This window comes from Sphaerodactylus townsendi, linkage group LG08 (assembly GCF_021028975.2).
Source record: "Sphaerodactylus townsendi isolate TG3544 linkage group LG08, MPM_Stown_v2.3, whole genome shotgun sequence".
Classification (NCBI taxonomy): Eukaryota; Metazoa; Chordata; class Lepidosauria; order Squamata; family Sphaerodactylidae; genus Sphaerodactylus; species Sphaerodactylus townsendi.
The window spans coordinates 42252245-42258244 of NC_059432.1; the positions used below are offsets into that span (position 1 = coordinate 42252245).

Below are 6000 nucleotides of genomic sequence, written 5' to 3' on the forward strand. Positions count from 1 at the left end.
AAACTGGCAGTGGTGACGAAGAAAGGCAGAGCAGAAATGCTGCCATTGTCTGGAATGAGCCATCAAAAAGAGAGACTGTGTGACTTCTCACTGACTATGGGGAAAACTAGCTTCTTAGAGACTGAGAAAAAACTGGTTCTCAGGGGCTGTGAAAAATGTGGCTAGAATACTTTCTATTTTCTTGCCGTATGGGACTGCCATTATAATTTTTATTCATACTGTTTGTTAAAGTTTGTAGTCTGACCATAGTGTTTCCTTTCCTTTTCAATAAACTCTACCAGGTTAAATGTGTCCAACTTTTGAATGAGGTTGTTGTGGGTTTTCCAGGCTGGGTGGCCGTGGTCGGGTAGATTTTGTTCCCAACGTTTCACCTGCATCTGTGGCTGGCATCTTCAGAGGTGTATCACAGAGAGAAGCATGTTATACACTGTGTCCAGTGAGAAGGGGATGTTTTTAGTGGGGTATATATTGTCCATGTCCCAGGGTGGGGAACCAGTCAGTAAGTGTTTGGGTGGAACTTGCTATGCAAAGGTGTGGTTAACTGTGTTGTATTGCAGGTGGGGTTTTTCAGTCCAGGAAGTGATTCACATTTGCATTCCCTGCAGCAGCAACAGTCTTAGTGAATGCAAACCCTGTGTCTGGGGGGAGTCCATTGTCCATGAACCTAGCATGCCCTTGGCCTTTGAGTCTGGTGTTTTTAATTACTGGTAGCCAAGTTTTGTTAATTCTCAGTCTCTTCCTTCTTGTTGAAGTTTTTTTGGTGTTTATGGATTTCAACAGCCTCCGGTTGTGAAAGCCTTCAACAATATTTTGAATGAGGCATCCATACTCCTGTTGCCCCCAACCTGGTCCTTCTAAGACCAAAAGGATTGCATTTGGGGGGCTCGTCCAGGATGCAGGATTGCACCCTTGTTCAAGGCCTGACCATAATCTCTCCTTGAAATCAGAGCAGGCTGCATTACAACACTTTATATTGCATAATATGGAAGTGCATTTATTAGAAGTCTGGTGTAAGGGAATGTATATAGATCCTAGGAAATCTGTTCAGGTAACAGGAATTCCAGAGGGGCACAATGAAGGGGCACTGCAGAGTATTTTACACACATTTGAGGGTCTGAGGGAGTGTAAAGTTCACGGAATTATATTCAGAAGGGAGGACAATGCTTATGCTGCAATGTGTGAGCTGAAAATGCCATCTGAAGCTTTACAAATCCCAACTGAAGTTGTAACAGAACAAAGTCTGGAAGTTTATAACTAATTCAAGTGATCTGTTGTACTTCAGAGGTGTAATTCTTCTGTTTCTTGGGAAAAGAAAGGAAAACTATGAAAGACATTCCAGATTTACTGGGCATAGCTCCTATTATATCAACTTCAAATAATTCTGCTTTTCCCGAAATATGGGCAGAAGCATTTGGAAAAACACTGGAAAATGTTATTCATACTCACTCTCAGTCTATTCCATATCAGAAGTTAAGACTCTGTTCAGGGGGAACTGTACAAATACCCAGGGAAGAAAGTTTTGAGCAATGGTTTCAGAATGCCTCAGAGATGCTACAAAAATGGCAAGTGTCAGATGGGGAAAAGCGTAGATGTGTTATAGAAATCCTCAGAGGGCCCACCCCAGATGTGATTCACACACTGAAGATTAGCAGTCCTGAAGTCAGTGCCTCTAATTGTTTGATGGCCCTGGATCATGATTTTGGCCACGTGGAGAGTGCTGTGAAGTCACACTTTAAATTCTATAGTACCCACCAGTGTAAGACTGAGAAGGTCTCCTCTATACGGAGCACTTGCAAAAGCTGTTGCAAACAACTGTATACAAAGGAGTAGTGAACAAATGGACCATGCTAGGCTGCCACACATTGTGAGGGGATACTGTATAATGAACTCACTTTGATAAAACTCAGGGTTAGTGAACAGAAAGAGAATCCCTCTAAATATTCCCAGTTGATGAAGGAAATCTGATAGAAGGCAGAAAAGCAGGCTTTGTTGTGGTAATTCTGTTAGCAGAATGTTGGGGCAACAGCCTAAAATGCTGATGATGTCACACAGCAGGCCTAAGCGAGCTGGTTTAAATCTTCAAAACCTAATCTCTTCCCAACCTAGAAGCTCTCCAGTGAAATATTCCAGTAGGACAAAAGAAAACAGCCATTTATTTATTTGTTTGTTTATTTGCTATGGGACCTTGCAGTAAGGTATTAGAAGAAAAAACACCCTATTTTAGTATACCAGAAACTACAGATGGGATGAGAACCCCTCCCCCCAAAAAATTGCAAGATGTTTGTGAAGGTAGCCACTCAAGTCACACCCACTCTAAGGCTCTCACTAGCGTTCCCCAGTAAGATCAGTAGGACCGTGGACAGAGGTCACTGTGAAGATTGAAGGCATGAAGACAATTGCTGTGTTGAATACAGAGTCACAAGTGACCATAATTTTTAAATTTTTATAGTAAGATGCTGAAGCATTTGTGCACACACTTTAACAAGACTGGGTTCATACTATTTGTTTAAAGAAAAATACCCTTATGAAGGTTGGCCTGAGCTGTCTAAGTTCGTCAGTAGACCAAGAGAGGAGTATCAACCTCCTGAGATATCTCAGAATTTCAGAGATGACCCAGAGTATTAACAGTAGCAGCAGCCTTGCCATCGCAGAAGTTTCCAAGAGCCCGCAAAAATCCATGTGGATCTTCAGATATTTTACCTGAAGAAGAAACACAAAATTTGCATCGAATGTTGCTCGGGTTGAAATTTTGGGACCAACTCTAAATCAGAGCTAAGACTTCTCTTCTCAGTTTTCTCCTCACTCTCTTCAACATGAGGCAACTGCTTATGGGATGCTCAAAATAACGTTGCAAGGGTCAGCACTAATAAAACCAGCAAATTTCAGGCCAAATGTAAGCTAATAGTATATGCAGAATTTTGCATGAAATGATGAGTAGATATACTAAAATCAGCAAGTTCCAATGAGTTATTTCTGTCTCCTTCTCCTTTCTCCCACTAACAGTCATTCACACGCAACACTGACAGAAAGGTTTTGGAACCCACCGTCCACCCCACCCCCTTTGATATAAAATTGAAATGGAATGGGAAAGGAGAGTATTAGACTGGTCAAAGGCGGGGGCCCACATTAGCCCTTATTATAAAATATTGACTAAACGCCATCTGGAATAGGAATTTCAATATTTTATTGTTGTTATTTTAAACCTATTGAATGTATTGATTGTATTGATATTGATGTATCGTACTTTCAGACGTATTCTCAGATTTTGTTAACCGCTCTGAGCCCTGGCCATTCAGTTAAGAAAGAACAGGGTATTAAATCTAATTTAAAAAAAAAACTCACTATAGGTTTTAGCAAGACTGCACAGGCACTTTACAAGTGTAGTTATATTAACTTTTTAATCTTTTGACATAATCAAATGTATTTTATCTACTACTTGCTTTTTCGCGAGTTGACCTTTTAGTAAACGGTCACCGACTGTGTATAAGTGCACCTCAGTTTGTATTATTATGTGCTGGTCTTTGACTGCAATAAAGAATTTGATTTGATTTGAATTTTAAAAAATGCAAGTTATAGATAAATTGTGGCCACTACCCTGGCACTTTTAAGACCTAAAACGTTAAATTTTAAAAAAATCCATCTGTCTTTGTTTTCCCTCTTGGCTGCATGTCCTCAGGAGTCTGGAGTTTTTTCTCAGTAGGAAACCATTGAGCTGTCCCTTCTCTCTGCCCTGCTACTGCACTATGCTAACTGCCTGTGCCATCCCCTCTCTGCCCTGTATCCCTCGAATGATAGCAAAAGGGGAACGATGCCTCATCCTTAACAGGTGCCTACAAACAAACTGATGCATTCAATATAAAAAAGTGGGCTAGGAGGACAGAAAAGACCACCTAGCGTCAGTCTCCTGTCGCTTTCTGTGTTGGCACTTTGCGATAAATAAGTGGGTTTTGGGTTGCAATTTGGGCACTCGGTCTCAAAAAGGTTCGCTATCACTGATCTATGGCTACCAATCTTGATCCTCCTTGATCTGAGATTGCAAATGCCTTAGCAGACCAGGGGCTTGGGAGCAGCAGCAGCAGCAGCCCATCGCTTTCACATCCTGCATGTGAGCTCCCGAAGGCACCTGGTGGGCCACTACAAGTAGCAGAGTGCTGGACTAGATGGACTCTGGTCTGATCCAGCAGGGTCTTTCTTATGTTCTTATATCTCATAACACTCAGTAATCCCAATACTAGAGAGCTGATATTGGTCCCCCCCGCCCGCCCGCCCGCCCTTCCTCTCCACTCTCTCTCTCAGTCTCCCCCTTGCTGCTGCAGGAGAGAGGCTTGTTTTTTAAAAAAAGACTTGTGGGGGGGGGGATTTTAAAAAATGCCTTTAAGAGAGGCAAAGTTAAAAGAACCAGGAAGCAAAAGCAGAACTAGGGAGGTGTGCTGGAATCAGAAACAGCCCCTGCTTGTGATGTTCCTTGCAAAAACCAACTCTGTTATATTAATACATTGATGTATCAAAATGAGCATTAGAGAAGCAGGAAGGAGCCAGCAACAGTAGGGCAAGGGAGAAGGTATGGACTTTAGAGCAAGGAATAGGAAGGTTGCAGATAGGCAGGCTGGCTGTGGGCAGAAGGCAGAGAAGGCAGAGAAGGCTCACCTTCAACTAGTGGAACTGTTAGCATAACCTTACTTCAGGAAAGACCAGTGTGCGCTTCCAAGCGGGAGAAACACAAGAAATGAATTGCTCTGCAAATTGTTCTGTGAAAGAAGGCGAGTCCAGGGGATTGGAGGAGGAGCAAGTCAGTTATAGGTAGAGGAAATGTAAATTGCAATCAAGCTAAAAGAACATGTTAGGAGTTGTTTTCCCCAAAAACATATAGAAGAAACAGTGCATTGCCGGTTTCTCCGAGGACAAGAATCTGGCGTGATGTGGTGGAGAAACGATAACCGGGGGCGGAGCATAATTGGCGGAAGCATTTGAAAAGCCTCTATGTTTAGTTGAGAACAAGTCTACAACATGTTTCTGCAAACATCCAAACAGGCCCGATTTCTGCCTGTGAATACGATGCAAAGCAAAGCTTTCCAGGCCACTGATATAAACAAACATGATTTTATCTTGCTCCGGCCGCTGTTGAAGGTGCAGAATTGGGCTAAAAATCGGCAGCTAAACATGGTATTTGGAATTAAGCTGTAGTGCAATAGGGTTTATTAAACACGTATGCGATTGAGCTGGAAGTAACTCTCTTACCCGCCCACGTGATCGCACGCTGTTGCTAACCCGTCAGAAGGAAGAAACCAAGCGCAATGTGGACTGTGTATCAGACAGCGCGGAGAAAATAATTGTCCGTGAGAAAGGTCGCCTTATGGGAGTTGTAGTCAACACGGCCGCGAAAATTAGAAAGCTAAACTGCGCGTTCCCCTAAAAAAAGACTACAGCTCCCAGAATGCTTCATATTACAGCCATTCTTCCAGCTGTGAAATAAGAGTTGCCTCTTGACCTCTCGTCTTGGTCAAATGTGCCTGTAGTTGCGGGAAGCCGGAGTTTGAGCTGTGATGATCTTTCTGCTTTATAAAAAAACAGTGCTCATAAAAAGCCAAGCACATCAGTTTACCTGTGCGTGTGCGTTCCTGCTTGGAACACTTCTTTGGAAGCTTCCCTCGTCCCTATGCTTTCAGACGAACAGAACTGGCCGTTGCGACATTCTGCACTTGGTTGTTTTATTCATGCACTCTGTTGAGGGTTTTAGTGGTCTCCCTCTCCCCAGTTTCTTCCTGGTCTGTTACACTCCTGGGATTAGGGTTCAACTTCCACCTTTTAACACGATCCTATTTCTGGAAACCTGACCAGGTACAGCAATGTAGTTATTAGTGCTTTTTACACTTGGGAAAATCTATTTGCTGGATTTGTGTGCATCAGCTGCTGTTGCATATCAGTCACAAGTATGTTCAGTAATAAAAGACTTCTTGTATATTTTAGGGAACTTGTTTTGCATTCAATGTCTTATTCCTC

At 42.6% G+C, this 6000-nt stretch overlaps 1 protein-coding gene across 4 annotated transcripts in view; it reads right to left on the reverse strand.

The window, feature by feature from the left end:
* MGMT (O-6-methylguanine-DNA methyltransferase) overlaps positions 1 to 5339 on the reverse strand; it is a 311672-nt gene extending 306333 nt beyond the window's left edge. For 3 of the 4 annotated variants that reach the window (XM_048506289.1, XM_048506288.1, XM_048506285.1), the window contains exon 1: positions 5239 to 5339. The gene's annotated coding sequence lies outside the window, so the exon portion shown is untranslated. Of the gene's footprint in view, positions 1 to 4680; positions 4879 to 5238 lie in introns of those variants that run through there. The other variant, XM_048506286.1, reaches the window with a different exon arrangement.
* Between the last annotated feature and the right edge of the window lie 661 nt (positions 5340 to 6000).